The sequence below is a fragment of the Amphibalanus amphitrite genome, unplaced genomic scaffold (genome assembly GCF_019059575.1).
Source record: "Amphibalanus amphitrite isolate SeventyFive unplaced genomic scaffold, NRLGWU_Aamphi_draft 000093F_arrow, whole genome shotgun sequence".
Classification (NCBI taxonomy): Eukaryota; Metazoa; Arthropoda; class Thecostraca; order Balanomorpha; family Balanidae; genus Amphibalanus; species Amphibalanus amphitrite.
Window position 1 is genome coordinate 162766 of NW_024881589.1, and position 22131 is coordinate 184896.

The 22131-nt window shown below is 52.2% G+C and overlaps 1 long non-coding RNA gene across 1 annotated transcript; it reads right to left on the reverse strand.

Annotated features, from left to right (window-relative positions):
• Nucleotides 1-17854: 17854 nt before the first annotated feature.
• Nucleotides 17855-19320, reverse strand: LOC122380189. The gene is made up of 3 exons (XR_006256295.1): nucleotides 18731-19320; nucleotides 18303-18490; nucleotides 17855-18054 (listed from the first exon to the last, which is right to left on the reverse strand). It is a non-coding gene; the product is annotated as an uncharacterized LOC122380189 (long non-coding RNA).
• Between the last annotated feature and the right edge of the window lie 2811 nt (nucleotides 19321-22131).

The window sequence follows — 22131 nt, forward strand, 5'->3', positions numbered from 1 at the left end:
CCTGAGAAAGCCGAAGAGCCAAATTCTTCACCATGCACTTCCGCTGCGGTCTGCGGATGCGCTTTCACACAACAACCAGCCTAAGCAAACTTATCTCAATTCCATGCAAACCCCTCTCCACTTTCCCTCACAAAGGCAACTAACCATCAGAAGTGCAACACTAGCGTTATTGCGTCTTACAGGACAAAATGCACACATTGGACTTGAACGACACCTAAATCCTAATGAATGCGATTGTGCCACTGCTCCTTTTTAATATCACGAGGACAGCTTCTGAATGGGAGGCAGATGAGCTGGCGTAAGCCACCCTCTTCCAGTCGTGACGACATAGTGCACCATCACCGATCGTTAGCGCATCTAAAGAGCGTTCGAATCTCGCCTCTTTGACCTCAGCCACTAGCTAGTGCTACCTGAGAGTGAGGTAACATTTTGATATCGTTAGTGAGCGATTAAGTGAGCGGTGAGTTTTTGCATTTCGTGTGTACAATCAGGCCATGTATTGAATGGCAAGAAAGACAGGAACATAATAGTTGGTACGATAAGTTGCATTTTATTAGTTTTCATTTATCTAAGAAAACAGCACAAATACAAACGTCTCTCCAGACAGGCCAAGGAAAAGTGATGCTCTATCATGCTCAAATGTGGGTACCAAATCTTGCATCTGACAAGTGCTAGAGCATATTTCAAAGTTAAAGCGATTACTGCAATACACGACCGCCTTGGATTCGATATGATTCTCGTGGTGGCTCTGAAAATGAAGCTTAATTATAGTTGGCAGCATAATAGTAGGCGCTCCTCGCACGAACTCCCAGCAGCGTCGGCCCATTAGCCACGCGGCGCCACTCCATCTCTCGCGGGGAGTATTTCTGCCCATCATGTGCCATCGCGTCCCGCTGTCCCGCCGGGCAGCCGACCGGGACACGACGAATATTGAGCCGGCTGACAGGTGTTTTCGGGATGAGTGTCAATAGGGGGATGACGTATCTGCGATAGGGGGCAAACAGCGTCCCCGGCCGACACAATGCCTGCTCCGCCAGCCAGTGTACACGGCCATACCTGTGTATGGCTGTGCTAATACCTGGCCAACCGGGAAGTGTCAACCACCCCGGCCGGCCGCGCCGAAATGATTTATGACGTGAAAATGCAGTGCACACAGAGCAACTGGAAGGAGAATAGTGGCGTGTACCGCCCGACCGAGGTTTGATGGGCCACCATCAACGCTAATCCGCGATGCCTGACTTCAACTAGCCGACATTAACCGGGGGCTGGGAGTCATTAGCTCAGACGTCCGTCGAGGAACACGGCGCTGAATACGGCCCGGTCCTAATCCTGTTTGCCGGGCATGCCGCACGAGCGGCAGCGGCAGGGGTGGCCGTGGGCGGCCGCGGCAGAGCTCGCGAGACTCGGCCTCTCCAGACTGCCAGGCGTCCATCACCTGGGCCCCAGCGCCGCAGAGCAAGCGACCCAGCGACCCGACCCTCCCTCTACCCGTCAAAGCGCTTATCTTTCACGGCCTAACTCGCGGCGAATCGGCCGCGTAGGTGGTCCCCGCCGCCGGACAGCCAGTAGCCGACCACAATGGCGCACGCAGACGGTCGGAAGCCACGTCAATAGATTATTATCCGCGGCCGTAGAGCGTGGGTGTGCGGTCGCCGGCGGCTTTGATGCGGCGCGGGGGTGGCGCGGACGGGTGGCCCTCCGGCGCGGTGGTCCCGCAGAAGCAGCTCCCGGCACAGAGGTGAATACAGCGACCTGACCTGACCTTTTGTCGCCCCGTTTACTGGGGGATAGGGCTCGTCGGCGTAAGATCGTCTCCAGAGGACGCCCCGCTGGGATGATGTCGCGTTTAAGGGGCGAAACGTCGTCTAAACGCATTCCAATCGGTTTGTAAATAGCTTGACTTCAATGTGATGGGATTATCGACGGTGAATAAAGTCAGGAAAACAGGATTTACTGAGGAAGTGAATCGGGATTGTGATGTGAAAGATGAAAGTGAAAAATAATCATGGAGCGCCTGAATTCGTGCTTTGACGTAGAAAGTACCGTGCCAGGTTAGAGCGTTACCACAGTTTCTAGCGAACTTTATGAAATTTTGAAAAGCGTTAGCTTATTCCATTATCTAGTTGTGCAGAATCTTATTGTGCAGTGAATTCAACACGCAGTCGCCAGCTGAGATTACCAGTTGATTACGATTCAAACCAAAGCTTCGAAATCGAAGCAAGAAGTGAACCGCGCCCTGCTGGGGGGGGGGGGGTGTTTGAACACCCCCCCTTGTGGTTTTTCGCGAATATCTCAAAAACGGCGGCGCGGAGCGCCGCCGTTTTTGGTACACCTTATCATGCATCAATTCTACACATGTTGTGAAAATTTCAGACCAAGGTCATTCAAGGTCAGGTCACCAGGTCACTTGAAGTGACCTCACCTCATAAAAACTTTCAATGTCTGTCATAGCTACACCGAGTGACCGATCGCTTTGAAACTTTCAGCGATTGCTAAGAGCAATAGCATGTACAAAATGTATATCTCAGAATTTTGATATCGATGACCTAAGGTCAGGTCAATTTTGCGACCTCCCCATTATAAGTCAATGGGAGAAAATTGAAATGCGCCTCTTTTGGATGAAAGACATTATAAACACTCCCAAACACCGAATTACAAGTGGTTTAGACACACTGAACTTAAAAATGGTGTCCTTGACCCTTGTTTATGCCCTGAGGTCATCTTAGGTCACGAATGGTATCTAACAGTTTTTCGCAAATAACTTTTGATAGAGGCATGCTAGAGCGATGAAAACGCCTTAGATGTGTTCAGCTCGACGATACGGATCGACTGATATGCAACATGACCCTTTCCGGTCAGGTCATGACCTTGACCTGAGGTCAAATTTTCAGGTTGACCTTTCAAGGTCAAGTTATAGTTCATTCGATGCGTCTTGACGAGAGGAACACGATGCCGGTAAAAGTAAGCTCGTACAAGGCTTGGGTCAAAAGTTATTGCAGAAAAACTGTTTCCGAAAAAATCGGCTATTTTTGCAGTTTTTGCCCCCTGCAGGCAAAACCGTTGACGTTAGGTCAAATCTGAGAGAATTACTCAGAAAGGGCGTTAATAGGGCTATCGAATGCGCTTTTCCGCGGCGCTGTAGCTCTATTGGTTCCCGAGTTATGCGTTGGCTTCTTGGAAATTTTCGACATTCGACCTGGAAATCGGCGAAATTTTGCCTTCAATGACCTCTGGTGACCTGACCTTTGACCTGACCAAAAAATTGACCGAAGTGAATTCGTCATTATTTTTTACGCTCTTTCGAACGCCGCCTTCCGCGTATCGCTACGTGGCCCAGGAGCCGAGTTACAAGGGGGGGTGTTCAAACACCCCCCCCCCCCCCAGCAGGGCGTGGAAATCCAGGACCCCCAGCAGGGCGCGGGTTAATCAACATTTCGTTTGGCCTAAAATGTGTTTTTGACAACCGTTAGCTCATTGCTGCATTTACGTTACAAGTAGTTAATGGAATGTTCTAAAGGTAAATGGGTATGTGTGACATCTTCCCTTTCAAATATATATATATATATATATATATATATATATATATATATATATATATATATATATATATATATATATATATATATCCAAAACTAGAGCTACCCAACTGGTAGGTATACTCTAGCATAGATAACATGAATCTATGACTATGTTATCTATGACTCTAGTTATATGTAACGACACTGCCATTTCATTTCTACACAACTATTCGACGGAGATCAACACGCTCTTCAGCAAGGAAACAGCCGGTTACAACTGTAACATGGCTTCCTATCCCCCAAAGTGTCATTTTCACATTGACTCCTTTTTTAGACAGATTGAGCAACTAGCCATATTTCATATGATGTCAATACCATTGTTGACGAGGTTCGTTCCATCAAACACTTCCAGCGGATTGGGTTGCTCGTTTTGGATAAACACCGATTCTGCTGTAAATTGTCCGCGCATGACCGCCGCCACTGAAAGGCGCGATTGTTTACAGCCGGCAGCCTCCAAAAGCCGGTCCATTACGGTAACACCATCTGTAGCACCTCTCCATGTGCTGTATCACGCTCTCACCGAGCCGGCGCCTCTCTCCACGCCCGGGTCGCCATTGGCGCCAATTAACCAGCTGCTCCGCGCGGCGCCCTTTCGCGCCATTTCGCCCGGCGTCCGCCCTTGTTTTGCGCGCCTAACCGCCGGCGTGGCGTCCATGGCTGCTAACGATACATTGATAGGCCATAACTAATTAATTTCCCGATAGTATCGGCGCAGCTGGGCGGCCATTCAGGTCGCTCGGCGCTGCGCTGACGTTTGACGCGCAAAAAGGCGGCGATTCGGCGCGCCATGATTGACAGCCGGCGCGCGGAATGTGAGCGTCACTGCGCGCCGATCCGCCCACGATAAATAAGATATTTGGCACCTTGTTGTGGGCGCCGCGGCGGGTCGGCCGGCGGCGGCGATGGCGGCGAGGCGATACGCTTGTTGCGGCGACGCGGCCCGGTCGGCCACTTAGGCCGCGGTCCGGTGGGCGGCCGGTGCGGGCGGTAACGCCTAATTGAGCCCGCTCGCCGCCCGAGCGGCTGGGTGAGAGCGATATAGGCACCCCATCGGACCCGAGCACGGCTCCAACGGCGGGATTACAGCTCTACCGGCGCGGCGGCTGTATGACCGGAGCACAACTCAAACAACTCCTGCAGCCTGCACGGCGGATCACAGAATCACTGGTCAAATCGTGCAGGGGATCCAGCACCACAAAATCAGTGAGGCTGCCACAGTGAGGCCCATTACCTGGCCGGATCTGGTGCAATCCGGAGCACACAGATCTACAGGAGGGGCCTCGGTACACCAACCCAGCGGAAATGGAGGCAGTGAAAGTGAACTGGCGAAAACAGGCGTTCTGCCCTTTCATCAACCGCTCGATCTGGGTTAAAAAAGCTTGCGCTCCGCCATCAAATTCAAATTTTAGTGTCCGGCCGAGTCCGGCGCATTGAGCATTGCTGGTGGATACGAACCGTGCTAATTTATGAAATATTTCCAGTAAAGAAGAATGCCTAGTATGTCTTCCTGACGGAAAGCTTTAGGTAATTCATATTAAGGCAAATGGATTTCCATTTATCAATATTGATTTTCTACTCAAAACGTGTTCGAAACTAGCTCGCGGGCTGGAAGGTGGTAGGTCACGACTTTGTCATAATTCGGAAACTACCCCGATTACAGTACCCGTACTGGATTTTGGTCAACCCAGCACACAATTGAGTAGATCTCGGGCACTATTGGATCACGTTGGGCAGCATTTGATCAAGTTTCGGGTGTCGTTTGACCACGCCGCGATGAACGCCATTTGTTCAGGTCGCCATTTGATACGGCTTCGTACGCCGCCTGATCAGGTCTGGTGCTTACAAACGACTCTTGGCGACCCAAGGCGCCGGACCACCGGCCAGCATTAACTCCGCGGCCATACGTCATTGTTAGCCATCAATTTGTGCGATCGAAGCGTTTTTATTGAATCGCCGCCGTGGCGGTCATTAATCACTTTGCCGGTCGGCCACTCGGCCTCTAGTGACGAGATGAAGCGATCTCGGCTGCTAAATAAATCGCCGGCCAGCAGCGGCCATTTTCTCACCATCGCCGGAGGCGTTTTTCGGCATCGCCGCGCCACTGCCGCAGCCGCGCCGGTCATCGTCACGGATTATTTCCTGCGCGTTGCCAATTTCATTAATCTTTCTCTGTTAATGTATTTTCTGATGAGGCGGGCGCCGAAGGGTGGGTGAGAAATCTCTGCGTCGATGCCGACGATGGCGGTTGTCGGCCGACGGGGACGGGGGACGCTGATGACCACTGCCGGGAGGAAGCCCGAGGGCGCCGACAGGCGAGCGATGTCGGCGCAGTACCCGCCTGACGAAGCGCTTACGGCGGCGGGAAAAACGGCTCGCCTGTCGCCGGCGTCGAGTGGCTCCGTTTAGCGACCGCCTGGTATCGCCATCGGCGCGTCGGCTCGCCGGGTCCGCGGCGGGGGCTGATCCGTCACCCGGAGGAGAGGCGCAGAGATCGGCGGGGAAGGGCGGTGTCGGTGACTGGATCGCACCCCAAGCGGTGGCGTGGAGTGTGCATCGCTATGCAAGTCGTGTAATGCTCAGGTTACCAATCCGACTTTCAGAAGGTGGCAAATACACAGCGTACATACATTATACAATAATGGATGAAGCGTACAACATTGTACAACATTATACAACAATTGAAATAATCATTGGATGATTATTTCAGGGCCAAACAAATTTAAACCAGTAAAACGCCTTTTGGGCGAAGAACGAGCGAGCGAGATAGTGAGCCCTGCACGTGCGGAAGGGCGAGAGGGTGCTTCCAACGGGCTTGTGCAAAGCACCCTTCTAACTGGTCGCTAGCGGTGTGCCAAATTTGAACGCAATCGGCCCAGCCGTTCCTGAGATCTGGAAGCGGCATTCTGCACGTGCGCACGTGCAAAAGGGGTCCAAAATGACTTTTGCACGGCACCCTACTAATTGGTCCCCAACCGTGTACCAAATCTGAGCGCAATCGGCCCAGCCGTTCTCGAGATCTGGAAACGCCCCCTGCACGTGCGCACGTGCAGTAGCACACTAACCGCAACACATGGAAATGCATTGCCTGGTGGGTGCCTACCTGTATGCCAAGTTTCAGCGAAATCTCCCCAGTAATTACCGAGTTACTGAAATGGGAACAAATTTGGCACCTCTTATTGTTGTATTTTGCACGTGCACTGGGGGTGACCCACATGCATCGAGAGTATTCTATTTTGGGTAGAAGGGATGCTGCTACCCTACAAAATTACCGCAAGTCAATCGCCCAAGCGGCTGCTGAGATATGAGCCTCTCAAAATCACTACTTTTGCAAAACAGCTTGAACACCCTTGACTTTTCACGTGGCACGTGCCACGACGGTCACTTAGATGTATCAAAAGTAGTCAATTACGGGGTAGAAGGGATGGGGCTACCCAACAAAAAAGACCGCAGGCCAATCGGTGCAGCGGTTGCTGAGATATAAGCCTCTCAAAAGCGTTACAGGCCGGGCCGGGCCGGGCCGCTCATACTGAGATTTTTCCGTTATATTGAAAAGACTCACTTCGCTCGCTGCGCTCGCTCGCTCGTAATAATTTCCAACTGAACTATGCTTAAATCGTCACTTAGAAATGCATATATTACCAGTAAAACGCCTTTTGGGCGAAGAACGAGCGAGCGAGATAGTGAGCCCTGCACAGTGCACAGATCTCACAATCTATCCATGCATAATGCATATCTTATGTAATGATAGGCAATGATTAATTCCTACAAATTTGAATTTATAAAACTCGATGCTAACTTATTCATTATTGATTAACTACCAGTAAAACGCCTTTTGGGCGAAGAACGAGCGAGCGAGATAGTGAGCCCTGCACGTGCGGAAGGGCGAGAGGGTGCTGCCAACGGGCTTGCGCAAAGCACCCTTCTAACCGGTCGCTAGCGGTGTGCCAAATTTGAACGCAATCGGCCCAGCCGTTCCTGAGATCTGGAAGCGGCATTCTGCTCGTGCGCACGTGCAAACGGGGTCCAAAATGACTTTTGCACGGCACCCTACTAACTGGTCCCCAACCGTGTACCAAATCTGAGCGCAATCGGCCCAGCCGTTCTCGAGATCTGGAAACGCCCCCTGCACGTGCGCACGTGCAGTAGCACCCTAACCGCAACACATGGGAATGCATTGCCTGGTGGGTGCCTACCTGTATGCCAAGTTTCAGCGAAATCGCCCCAGTAATTACCGAGTTACTGAAATGGGAACAAATTTGGCACCTCTTATTGTTGTATTTTGCACGTGCACTGGAGGTGACCCACATGCATCGAGAGTATCCTATTTTGGGTAGAAGGGATGCTGCTACCCTACAAAAATTACCGCAAGTCAATCGCCCACGCGGCTGCTGAGATATGAGCCTCTCAAAATCACTACTTTTGCAAAACAGCTTGAACACCATTGACTTTTCACGTGGCAACTGGCACGTGCCACGACGGTCACTGAGATGTGTCAAAAGTAGTCAATTACGGGGTAGAAGGAATGGGGCTACCCGCAGTGCACGTGCAAAATAGAACAATAAGAGGTATCAAATTTGTTCCCATTTTCATAACTCGGTAATTACTGGGGCGATTTCGCTGAAACTTGGCATACAGGTAGGCACCCACCAGGCAATGCATTCCCATGTGTTGCGGTTAAGGTGCTACTGCACGTGCGCACGTGCAGGGGGCGCTTCCAGATCTCGAGAACGGCTGGGCCGATTGCGCTCAAATTTGGTACACGGTTGGGGACCAGTTAGTAGGGTGCCGTGCAAAAGTCAGTTTGGAGCCCGTTTGCACGTGCGCACGTGCAGAGTGCCGCTTCCAGATCTCAGGAACGGCTGGGCCGATTGCGTTCAAATTTGGGACACCGCTAGCGACCGGTTAGAGGGGTGCTTTGCGCAAGCCCGTTGGAAGTACCCTCTCGCCCTTCCGCACGTGCAGGGCTCACTATCTCGCTCGCTCGTTCTTCGCCCAAAAGGCGTTTTACTGGTAGTTAATCAATAATGAATAAGTTAGCATCGAGTTTTATAAATTCAAATTTGTAGGAATTAATCATTGCCTATCATTACATAAGATATGCATTATGCATGGATAGATTGTGAGATCGCTTTGCGCAAAAACACCATTGAACATATCTAAGAACTTATGTTGATTGATTTAGCTTTTCTTTTTATAAAACAGAAATCATAATTTGTCATAACCATCTGCCTATTATACAGCCTTCATGTTCATTTTATTTGAAGGAACAGGATGTGTGGTTTAGTTAGAGTCATAATAGTTAGTGTGAGGTTGAAATCCACAAGAACACACATTAAGCCAACAACCTATTGACCCAGTATATTTGACTCCTCCCAAATCCGTCTAGTTGCCAGCCTTTTGCGCAGTCCCAACCCCTCCTTCCCCCTCCCATGCAGCTGTCGTTGGCCAATATCATAATTGTCCCATCGCAGCCCACGGCCCAGACTTATATTGGCATGGCCCAGCTCCCGAGCAACAATATTTCTCGCTATCGGTCCAGCTCGTCCGTATTTATAGATTATTCGCTTATCCGGGCCGTATGAGACAGCGAAGACCGGCCGTTTTATCGGCCGCCCATCTTATGACATTATGAGACCACTTTGTTATTTGGCCGATATGGTGCCGTTTAGTAGGTATGGCAATGGGATAAGACACGATATTGAGCCATTTTGGCCGGCCGACCAGGCCCTAAATCTAATGTCTGGCTGGCGATGGCCGTCTGAAGGGAATGGTTGGATGGGTGACGGGGTCCGAGTTCACTCATAGCCGGCCGGCCGGACGGAGGCGTCAGTTGGTGGTCAGCGGCTGCGACTGAGGGTCGAGGGGGGGGGGGGGGGGTCAGAGGGGTCAGCGGGAGGAGGGTATTGTTCATCCTCACCCTTAGATGACAATGAACATCAAGAGAGGCTGTAAGCTGGAAAGGACGTAAACTGTTTAGGAATTTGAGCTTAGCTGTAAAAACCTGTTAATAGCCCCATGAAAGGGTGTCTTTTGGCTCTGGAAGTCCCGTAGTTCCACGCCATCATATGCGTAATTGTGTTGCCATACAAATGCATTGAGCATTCTCAGTTAAAAATTCCCAATAATTATCACACGGAGCGCTAGGGTAACCGGTTAAGTATGACAAAATCACATAAAATACTAATTTGGCTTTCAGTTTTACTGAATGATTCAATAACGGAAGTTCATTTAGCCTGCATTAAAGTATTAAAGTTTACTGATAACAAAGCGGAAACGGTTGGAATACGTGACAATCAATCACAAATTCCTGTTACATTGTTATGCAATGTTCCAAGAGCCACGCCATCATATGCATAATTGTGTTGCCATACAAATGCTTTCTCAGTTAAATATTCCCATTAATCATCTCACGCACCGCTGGGGCAGGTCGGAGCGACGACAAAAGGCTGACAGACTCCACAAATCTTTCCATTCTGGGAGCCCTCTAATGTGCCAGGTATTTCACGGCTGCATTGGGAACCGACGGAAGCACTCCGACATGGTCTCAGTTGCACCTGGCCAACGAAAAGTGCACACACAGCTCCCCGTGGCCCCTTCACCTCTCCGAGACTACCGCGGGGCGCACAAGAATCGAGACATTACTTCCAAGTCGCAGCCCGCGCCGGCGCTCGACAAAGTCGTCAAAAAACCAACATATCATTTATTCGCACGACCACGATCGAATGGATTTGAATGCGCCGTCATCGGCCGGCTACCGGGCAGGATACACAGCTCATTTACGATCCCGCGCCCAGCCTCAAAGCACCTCTGGCCGACGCTGGCGGCTCAATGAGCTGGCATCAAATAATTTTACACCCATTTTCCGTGGAATAATCCGCCTGAATTGACCGTCGGCCGGCCTATCAGGCAGCTGGCCGCCGCCGAGTCCGCATTATCATCCTTCATCGGCGCTTTGTCGGCATTTTCCGGCTGAGTGTGCACGGCGCGGCAAATGGCGGCGCGGCGGCGGCGGAAGACGGCGCAGCTGGTCGGGTCACACCTCTCGGCGCCGGTCACTCGCCGCCGCCCGGGCCGACAGCTGCTGGACGCCATTGAAAGCACGCGCGCCCGGCGGCGGTCGCTCGTTCACGGGTCAGAGGATGCAGGGAGCTGTCTGACCTCGACAGGAGGGAGGGCTTTGTGACCAGGACTGACCGGTACCGGGTGAGATGGGGGCACCAACGGACAGTGACTGCTGCCCTCTCACAGTCGGCTTAAACGTGACGCCCATATGATACTGGGAGAAATGTTTGGTGGTGGGAGGGTTTGGTTTTCTGTTTTCATCGGACCCCTACAGGCATCAATTTCATACCTTGTGACTAAAATTTTTTATTACGAGGCTCTGATAGGTTAGCCACAAATGACGTCAAAACTACGTCATGTTCTGCAATGTTCGACCTAAAAAAGGTTTGCGGGAAGAGCTGTCGCGCCTTTTGTTTTTAAAGGTACAGAAAAATGTTCACAGAAAAGGTAAAATCACGTGTATGCCTAGTAGGTACCTACCTACCTAACAGGGCTACAAAACTGCTATCTCGGATTATTGAAAAATTTGGATTTTGATCACCAAAAATCAAACAACTCTAATGTTTTCTAGTTAATGCCCTGCAAATACCAAAAACTTTTCTAAATTTGAAGAAAAAAATCAGGAATAAGTATGTGCTAAATGTAATTGTAGAACCCAATGTCGCCCATTAACAAACCAACTTTGAGATTGATAGCTTCATTCTTTGCAAACTTATGCCGAAAGAAATACTCAAAGCTTATGACGTCAATTTTCTAAACTCAATTGTTTTGCCGTTCTACATAGACCGCGTAGCGCAAACCTAAGACTATCATTGGGTTCGGTGCGACGAGCTGCATCGAATCAACACTTCCATGCAAAAGAAACTAGCAATTTTGAAATTTGACCTTTTTGACCAGACCTTGACCTGGCCTTCACCAAAACGTAACCAAAACTGGTCCCAATGGTTGCCTAACCCAACATTATTGAATTTGAAAAGAAAAATGACCATAAAAAATGCATCACAGTCACACGATCCTAGTATAGTTGCGGTGGATATTGTGGGTGGATATTTATAGTCACCGTGATTGTGACCTTTGGTGACCTGACCTCTGTGACATGAACTGGTAGGTATCAGTGACCTCAGTCAGTAAGCAAAATATGTTTTAGATAAACAGTGCTGCCTCTATCGATGAATTTGGATAATATGCTTTTTACTCAGTAGCGGCGGAACACCTTCAATTAAGGGAGGGGGCACTGCCGACTTTTGGTCCCATTCTTTCCATGCAACGCCCATAGGGCTAATGTTAAAATGCCAAAATCGAAGGGGGGCGCGGTGCTCCGGTGCCCTCCCCGTTCCGCCGCCTATGGTTTGAACTTTGAACGCTTAAAACCATGAAAAGACTGCAAATGCGCGGCTAATGTGAGCCGACATACGCCGAATGGCGATTCCGGCCAAACATGGTCTCAAAAAGTAGATCACAGGTCAAAGGTTATTTGGGTCAGGGTCATTATCAGGGATGCGGAGCCGGAGCCGGAGTCGGAGCCGGAGCCGCCGGAGCCGGCATATTTTGCCCGGAGCCGGAGCCGGAGCCGGAGCCGTGAAACAATATAGCCCGGAGCCGGAGCCGGAGCCGGAGCCGCCAAAAAAGGGGCGACTCCGGCTCCTTTTTTATTTTTTGAAGAGGAAAAAAATAATTGACCTAGTACGGTTTGACAGTACAAGGCAGTAAAGCATATGATAAGTACGTCATGAGCCATCAAGTGAATGAAAAAAAGCCGAATATCCCCAGTATCCCACAGTACGCAATCAACTTTCTGTCTGCTCCTCCTCGCCCCCCCCCCCCCCCCCACGTCTACTGCATCCCCAGAACATGAGGACCGGTCATCAGGTGACGGCCATTGTTTTGAAGCCAGTGCAGTGGACTGCGACTCCCAGCACCGTCTCTTCCCCACCCCCCACCCCCCACCCTCCCCCCATGCAGCCGAGAGGAATGTCAGCTTCAGTGAACTCCGATTCGCGGCGACTGCGTTTCCAATGCCATCGCTTCCTAGTCCTTTGTTCTGCCAGTTCTCTCCGAGGTGCGTTTGCGCGGGGACGCGGTGAGCCGGTCATGGCAAAGAGTAACGCGTATAACCAATCCAATTTTTCTTCCACCCGTATTTAATTGATTGCATAGGGGATGTACTGAGTCGGAGCCGGAGCCGCCGGAGCCGGAGCCGCCGGAGCCGGACCATTTTACTCGGAGCCGGAGCCGGAGCCGGAGCCGCCATGACATTTCACCCGGAGCCGGAGTCGGAGCCGGAGCCGATTTTTTTCTCCGGAGCCGGAGCCGGAGCCGGAGCCGTCTGAAATTTCCACGGCTCCGCATCCCTGGTCATTATATTTTCAGGGTACGTTTAAAATTGATAAACGCGAGGGTAGGTACTGGAAGTTTCGTCGCGACCGGCCGCTTTTTACGCGAGTTATCTGCGAAAAACCGAGGGGTGGGGGTCTGTTCGACCCTCCCCATACGGGCGAGGGTTTCCTCGCCCGCCAGTGTCCTGACTTAACCCGCATCCCGCCGGGCTATTCAGCCATACGCACCCTGCTAAGGGGGATACATACCTATTCTCTCTCCCCTCCCAGTTCCGAACCGATGGTCGTAAAAAGACAGGGAGAGCGGCAATAGAAAGCTCTCAACAAGACAGACCTTTAAAACAATTTATTTCTTCGCTTGAGCAGGTCAGAGGTCATGTCAAGGACAGGTCAAGGTCAACTTTCTACATTACCGGTTTTGGAGCGCAGTTGGCGAAGAATGGACGAGATCGAGTATCCAAAACGTGTTCTTAGGCTACCAAGACCGGATTCGTTCATGCAATGCCATGCAAAGGTCAAGGTCAAGGTCAATGTCAGGTCAGGTCACCAAAAGTGAAATATAGAATAGGACATATTCGACACATGTTTTATGGGTGACAGTCACAGAAGAATCACGCACACGCTTTTCGTTACGTCCTAATTTCATTAAAAAATGAGAATGTTAGAGGCGTTTGAAATTTTGCGGTTTTTGAAGCGAAAATGGCGTGAGACGACTGTCTCCGACGTCACTAAATGCAATTTCGGAAACATTTCCCCACGGATTTCGCTTAAATTTTCAGGCAACATCTCAAATTCATCAATTGATGTATAAGGTACCTATTGAAAGTTTGACATCGCTGGCTTACCACGTTTAAAAGTTACTGGCGAAAAACGGGAGAGGCAGTCTTTATCATCTCAGAGGGACCAGGGTGCTTTTCTGAATTTGGGGTTCCAAATCAGTTCCAAATAATGTTGAACTCAATGGGCAGTTCCAATTGCAGTTCCAAATCAGCCCCTTATGGTTCCAAATGCATTGCCGCCCACGTTAACATTTGGAACAATTTGGGACGCATTTGGAACTGCAATTGGAACTGCCCATTGAGTTCAGCATTATTTGGTTTCCCAGTGTCGCCGGCCGGCCGCCAGGTGCGTTAGCGCCGACTGCGGGCGACGACTCCGGGCGGACGGGGCGCTGATAACGTAGCTACGTAGTTATTATAATGACGGAACATAAAATATTTATCCTATATCTCCACACACAGTTATCGTATAGATCTGTTCATGGGTTCAATCGATGACGCTTTCCACACGCTACGTTGCTATGCAACGTTTATGCTGGGATATAATCGTAAAATGAAGTTTATACTGGTGTTCGAAGCCGTTTGTTTATCATATTATTTCGTAGTTTACTACGTTAACTGTTGTTTTTTCTTAATCAGCCCTATCTATCGGTTTCCTACGGCTTGTATCATCGTGACCCTCGCACCTGGTTCCCGGTATGATGTCGACCTCATGACGGCGAGGTCACGGGTCCGATATGACCTCACGTTACCCTTAGGAGAAATCCGACAATCATAAAACAAGCCTGTGTGTTGCTAAGCTACTAACCTCAAACGACACATACCACGCCAGGGCGCGCTTCAGTCGGGTGAAAGGCAATCTACCGAAGCATTATAGAAGCACTCGTTCTTGATTAAAAACACAGCCGCGTAACATTCTTCCCTGATCAAAATACAGTCACCATGGGACGCCCATTGGTCCAGCGAAACAGTTGCACTAAAAAAAAAAAAAAAAACTCCCTGATTAACATACTGCCACGGTGGGCGCTGGTTGATCCAGCGAAACAGTTCAGGCTTCAGCTACAGCCGAATGGAACCATTTTTATTCATTAAAACATGATCAAGACAAAAACAGGTTTGATAAAAATTGATAAAAACAGGCAGCGATAACTGTCCAACCGACCGAACAACAAACGACCGCTCATTCGCGCTTTGCGAATCCCGCTCTCTTCGCCTCCACGAAGTTCGTCCATTGCCCAATCACTGTTGGCGCTGTTGCCGTTACTGCCTTAACAGTTTGTTGCAGCGCTGCTCAACTGGGGCAGAACACGCGCCCCCCGTACCGCGCGTGGGCGCCATCAGAAGGTTCGCCGCACTGGCGGCACTTGTACGAGCATGCCGGGCACGCCGTCGCCGCCGGGCACGGACCGAGCGCGTCGTCGCCGCGGCAATGGATTGTTTGAGCACAGTAGCTGCTTGCGGCGGCGTCAGGCCCTGGGCCTCCGCCTCCGCCCGGGCCTCCTTCAGGCGCCGGAAGTAGGTGGTGCGCGACACTCGACAGGCGCTTGCCACCCTCCCCCTGCGTCTGTAAGGTCGCAGACGATCCCTACTACTGCGGAGGCGGGAGGCGGCGGGGACTGCAGCAGTGGCCACCACACCGGCTGCTGGTAGGGCTGCGGCGGCCGCCAGCCCGGCTGCTGCTGCTCCTACGGCGGGGCCCCGGATGCAACCATCTCGGGTGCTGAGGTGGCGGCGGCTTTTCGTGTCAGAAGCCATGACAGGGACTGTCCTTGTTGGGCTTGAGAGCCCTCGATTATTATATACTTGTGTCATATTTGTATTATTTGTCAATAAATGTTGAGAAAAGAGGTGGCGGCGGCTGCTGAGGCGGCCAGCCTCGCAGCTGCGGAGGAGACCAGGCAGCAATGGCCGGCGGCTGCTACGGGACTGCGACTGTCGGCGGGACCGGCGGCGGGTTCGCCGCGGCAGGCCTTCGAACTTTAGCGGTTTGCGATCCGCCGGCTCCAGCCACCCCCACCGCTCCCGGATCCGGTCTGCCTGCGTGTTGGCCAACGCTAGGCGGCTCGAAGCCAGAACTTAACAAACGAAACTAAACAAACTTAACTAGTCAGTAAGCGCGACGCCTCTCACCCGTGTGCGCCGCCGGAGGCCGGTAGGCGGGGAAGAGCGGCTGCAAGCCGACCAGGCCGGCCAGCTCGGTAAGCCGGCGCTGCAGTCCGGTGCCGTGCAGGCGAAGACCGGGCAACTGCTGCTGGGGCTGAAGAGCCGCCACTGCCCTGTCCGCATGCCACCTCGGACGGCCCTCGACCAGGTAGGCCTGGAAGTGGACGGCGCTAGCCGAGGAGCCTACAACGAGCAGAAAAGAACCACACCGTCAATTCATAATCCGCGCGCCTCTACCTGCCAGTCATACCATACCAACGCTGATAAGTTCGCACTCAGCTTACACGATTATAACTATCATCTATTTATATTTTTTATAACTAGCATCAGTTATTTCTAGCAAAGTAAACCGCAAGTTAGCGATTAATAAGATGTCAACCGACATAGGGGCCAGTCGCTGCAAAATAAACATTAGAAATCATATAGGTACGACCAGGGATGCGGAGCCGGAGCCGGAGTCGGAGCCGGAGCCGCCGGAGCCGGCATATTTTGCCCGGAGCCGGAGCCGGAGCCGGAGCCGTGAAACAATATAGCCCGGAGCCGGAGCCGGAGCCGGAGCCGCCAAAAAAGGGGCGACTCCGGCTCCTTTTTTATTTTTTGAAGAGGAAAAAAATAATTGACCTAGTACGGTTTGACAGTACAAGGCAGTAAAGCATATGATAAGTACGTCATGAGCCATCAAGTGAATGAAAAAAAGCCGAATATCCCCAGTATCCCACAGTACGCAATCAACTTTCTGTCTGCTCCTCCTCGCCCCCCCCCCCCCCACGTCTACTGCATCCCCAGAACATGAGGACCGGTCATCAGGTGACGGCCATTGTTTTGAAGCCAGTGCAGTGGACTGCGACTCCCAGCACCGTCTCTTCCCCACCCCCCACCCCCCACCCTCCCCCCATGCAGCCGAGAGGAATGTCAGCTTCAGTGAACTCCGATTCGCGGCGACTGCGTTTCCAATGCCATCGCTTCCTAGTCCTTTGTTCTGCCAGTTCTCTCCGAGGTGCGTTTGCGCGGGGACGCGGTGAGCCGGTCATGGCAAAGAGTAACGCGTATAACCAATCCAATTTTTCTTCCACCCGTATTTAATTGATTGCATAGGGGATGTACTGAGTCGGAGCCGGAGCCGCCGGAGCCGGAGCCGCCGGAGCCGGACCATTTTACTCGGAGCCGGAGCCGGAGCCGGAGCCGCCATGACATTTCACCCGGAGCCGGAGTCGGAGCCGGAGCCGATTTTTTTCTCCGGAGCCGGAGCCGGAGCCGGAGCCGTCTGAAATTTCCACGGCTCCGCATCCCTGGGTACGACCATTGCGGTTTCGAGCTAACTATTTCTATGTCTGACCTGGGATGAAGCGGCAGAGATGGAGATGAAAACTCTCCAGCGACGTGGTGCCGCGAGCGCAGCGGTAGATGTTCTACGCCGCCCAACTGGGAGCTGCCGATGCGACGGTACAGTGTGACGCCCTCGGGGTCCTGCAGACAAGGGAGGCGGCGCCGCTGCTCATCCCAGATGTCTCGCATCTCCTCCCACATTAGAGGTGCCCCCAGACTATCCGTCGCATCAGCGAGCTCCAGTAGGAGCGTTTCCAGTAGGTCGGCTGTGCACAGGACGCCGGCGGTGCGCCGGCGCGGTAGTGGCGGGCCAGCTCCTTGGTTCCGATGGCCAGGCGGACGGCCTTGGCCGTCGGCTCCGTCACTCAGTCGGCCTGGATCTGTGCCCGCTTGGCCTGCTCTAGCAGCGCCAAGTCAGCAGTGTCTCACTAGAGGAGGCACGCTGAGAGGCGGCTCAGCAACGTGCCGTATGTACAGAGGGTGAGAGCCGCTCGTTACGCCAAAGGCGAAGCGCCGCATGTAATGCTAGGCGTCCAGGCGCACGACGAGCTGCGGCCAGGCTCAAACAGCTCCCATAGCCGCGAAGTGCCGCCCCCGCCGCAGCAGCAATTGATGTCGGTGTAGAGAGCTGCCGGGGGCGGCTGGCCGGCCGAGCGGAAATGCTCACCAGGTCGGTGGCCAGCGGCTCCAGGTCAACAAGTCCTTCGGAGATGGTGAGGACGGTGCCTTCAGCATCCCACCGCGTTCGCTGCCGACCGAGGTGGCCCATGTGGCGGAGCTAGCCGCCAATCCCGCCAGCTTCTTGGTGATCTACGGGAACAAACATACCATTTAGTAAATGGTACTCATATTACATAGTAAATGGTAGGTGCATACCACATTCATTGTGGTGATGCGGTCACTGTTATACCGGGCCGATATCTGACCTCACTTAGCTACACGCTCAGAGTATGACTAACAACGTAACATGAACGGGAATCTTTACATCACAACTAACAACATTATCAGCAATTTAATCATGAAGACAAGAATAAGAAGCTAGAGGTGCAGGTGCTCACCTTCTTGGTAGAGTCAATCTTTACGGCCAGACAGTCCACTGTCTGGCCGTAAGTGCTCGTGCAGGCCGCCTTCATCAGGGGCAGCCGCTGCCAGTTGTCCCGCAGGTGCATTGCCAAGTATCACGCGGGTCCGGGCGGGGCGGCAAAGTCTGGCGGCGGCTGGTACTGCACCGCCAGCTGCAGAAGACCTACAGAGCCGAGTCCAGAGTGAAAAAGAGCACCTGCTGTTAGACTACCACTGCCTGAGGCCTGTGGCCACCTCCGATGATTCGTACAGCGGATGAACTTTTGATTTATGAACACCGTAACTGTCCATGGGCAGCCGAAATCCATAAATCAACGCTCTTATAGGCGTATAGATCCCAAAAAAATAGCGAGACGAAATATGTTCTTAGTGTACTGGAGGTGCAACTTACTACTATACTTACTACTATGGTACTATAGTGTCGCCGGCAGTCGGCCAGGTACGCCTGCACCCGAAGGCAGTACTCAGAGTGCAGCCCGGCGATCGTTCGGCGGGGCGCGGTGCGGCTGTTGCCCAGGGTCCAGCCGAGCAGGAGCCCCGGCAGGACGGCTCGGTCGCAGGCGGACCGCTGGCTCGACACCACCGGATACCGGAGCCCCAGGACGGCTCGGTCGCAGGCAGACAGCTAGCTCGACACCACCGGGTACCGGCCGCGCCAGCTGCTCGACCAGCTGAGGGTCCGTACTGATGTAGGTCCCGCTGAACGCCGGGCAGTAGTGGTACTCTGCTGCTAGGAAGTAGAGGTCTCGGACGTTCGGGCACAGTCCGCAGAACGCTAGTGCACCACGGTCTTCAAGGCATTACCGCACCATAGGTGGCCGTCCACTGGTAAGGCGCGCATTTTGAGCGTAATCGTCCAGTGCCTAGTGCGCGCTGAAAAGAAAGAAGTATTTCAAGTCGTCAGGAGTGATGCAGCTCGTGACGAGACTCGCTCCGGATCACCCAAAATCAGCGTTAACTTTAAATGGACTTTAAAGTGGACAAAAAATGATCCAAAACAAAATACGGCCTAAAACAGTATGCTCACATTGTTCAAAATTAAATTTGGCTCACAAATAGGGCACATAAAAACAGGCGGAGAGCTCGGACCCTGCCGAGGCCAGTGTGCTACAGGTCAGCTGATACGCTGGCCCTACTGGCCGAGAAAGTCTTTTTACAAAAGGCGGCTGTGTGAGCCGACCTTTCCCCAAAAGGCCAGAGTGCAGAAAGGCAGCCGTGTACGCCGACCCTTCCCGGCCCAGACGACTCCCTTTTGCAGCTCTCCGTGTTACGGCCCTACACTCTATACAACACTCAAAAATCGAGCCACCCGGCCGGCTCCACTGCACCGAGACGACTGACTCTCTCCCGCCGTGACCCCGACACAGGTCAATTCGCCGGCGGGGAGATAATTCGCCGGCGAGTATCACGTGATACTCGCGCGACCACATCACCCCCCCCCCCCCCGGCCCGCACCGCGCGCGGCTCGGCCTGCCGGTACAAGTGTATCCCGCCCACACAGTGGGCTCGGAGAGGACACGCCGAACACAACAGTGCTTCATTGCTGTTGTGAATTCACTTCTCCCAACAAGGAGAAGTGAAGTAATGTTGAGCTGTCATCGCGAGATTCGGCGCCCAACAGCCGCCGAATATTCAGCTGATTGCCCTTCATCGCACATTCGGCGCTGAACCGCAATCGGCGCGCAGCCCATATACTCCACAGCATATATGGGCTGCGCGTATTTACATACAGCGCATATTTAACCCTAGAACGCCTAGGGGGGGGTTGTATCAACCCCCCCTGAGGTTTTTTTCGAAGTGCACGCTAAACGGCTTGTCGTAGCGGGCTGAAATTTTCAATACCCTCTGGGGCAACCTTTGCGCATCTTTTGCCGAAAACAATTGATCGGGTCATGTCAGGTCACGGAGTTATGACGTCATAAGAGGTACAGCCTCCGGCCGGATTTTCACAAACTGAGTGCCAACGCCCGAGGTTTCCTGCCGGTGGTACGGACATCGGTTGATGGATCGTGTTGAAACTTCCCATGCATGTTGGGGCAAGTATTGGCTATCATATGGTATAAGAAATTTGACCGGGTCAGGTCAGGTCACGGAGCTATGACGTCACAAGAGGAACAGCGTCCGGTACTATTTTTGAAAAGCGCCCGAACCACTATTTTGCTAATTCTTGTCACCTCAATGGGAATATGCAGCAATATTAGCTTCTATAGGGAGCAAATGGACCTCCCAAATCCAAAAATACAATCAGATTTCAAAAATTTAAATTTCGATTTTTCGAATTCCTGCCGCCGACTGTGACCTTGCCGACTTCCGGCGCTCCCAACGCGCCATTTTTAGAGCTAGGGAAACGAAATACATACCAAACGATAGAGAATTGATCAAGGAATACGATAGTGAAGGTTTCAAGTCGATATCTCCCACCGTTTTGCCGCAATCGCCGCCGAAAGTTGAAAAAAGTATATTTTTCCGAAAATTTTACCTTTGACCGGTCAAAAGTAGGTCAAATGTTGACCTAGGACCAAAAAATATACCACCAATCGCGAGATCTCGTTGAGAGCAATCCGTTGGTTTTTTCCGCTAAGCTCTACGACCTTCCGTTTCGAAACGCCAGGGGGGGGTCGTAACAACCCCCCCCCCTGGTCGTTCGTGTTATGAGAAATGGCCTGGTCGTGCGAGGGTTAACCCTCGCATGTGTGCGGCGTTTGCCAGCTTCTAATGTGTAGGGGGGGGGGGTCGGTTGGACCCCCCCTTGCCGTTTGGCCCCTGATCGAGCTAGAGCTTCGCGGAAAAAACGAGCGTGTTGCCCGTGACGAGAGGAAGCCGATGATACCCAATTTTAAGGTCCTAGGTCATTGGTTGACCTTCCAGGTCAGGTCAATGACCCAAAGTCGGGAAAATCGGGACCTGTTAGAAAGTCGTAAAGTGTGGCTGCTAAGGGTTTTTTTGGGGTGCTGATCACGAATATCGTGTTAGTTTTGATCACAGATGATGTCTTGAAGCATTTAGACCAGGTCGGGTCAGGTCAGGTCAGGTCAACCAGTAGGCGTCGTGACGGGTATTCGTAGTACGTGTCAACCGCCTCTGACAGCTTCGTAACATGTTACGAAGTCACCAAAACTACTTCGTAAATGTTCAAATGGTTGCTAAATTCGAATTCAGCTCCAAAAACTAGCCTAGAAACATGTAAAACTCGAAAAAGTGACCCGAGGTCACCCGAGGTCACCAAAGGTCAATGACCTGACCTCAGACCTGACCTTCAGGTGACCTTGACACACACGATAGTAACATCAAATCACATGTTTGAACGTTTGAAACCACGAAAAGCTTGCAAACACGCGGCTAGTGCGAGCCGACATACGCGAAATCGCGATTCCGGCCAAACATGGTCTCGGAAAAGAGGTCGCAGGTCAAAGGTCATTTGGGTCAGGGTCATGAAATTTTCAGGGTAGGTGTAAAATTGATCAATGCGAGGGTACTGAAAGTTTCGTCGCGATCGGCCGCTTTTTACGCGAGTTATTCGCGAAAAACCATGGGGGGTCCATCCGACCCCCCCCTACACATGCGAGGGTTAACCAGTGAACGGTAGCCTTTAGTGCTTTCCATGGGCTAGTCGGTTCCGGTCCAGCATTGTAATTAAAACACAGCAAAGCCGTAGTTACTCAAGGAACGTACCTGGCAGGAGTGCAGCGGAGACACTTCAGGTCGACCCTCCATATTCTGCCGGGCATCCAGAGTAGGGGGCGCCGGCAGAACTGAGCGCCAGGCATGGAGTAGGAGCCGGGCGGCGGCACGCCGGCAGTCGGC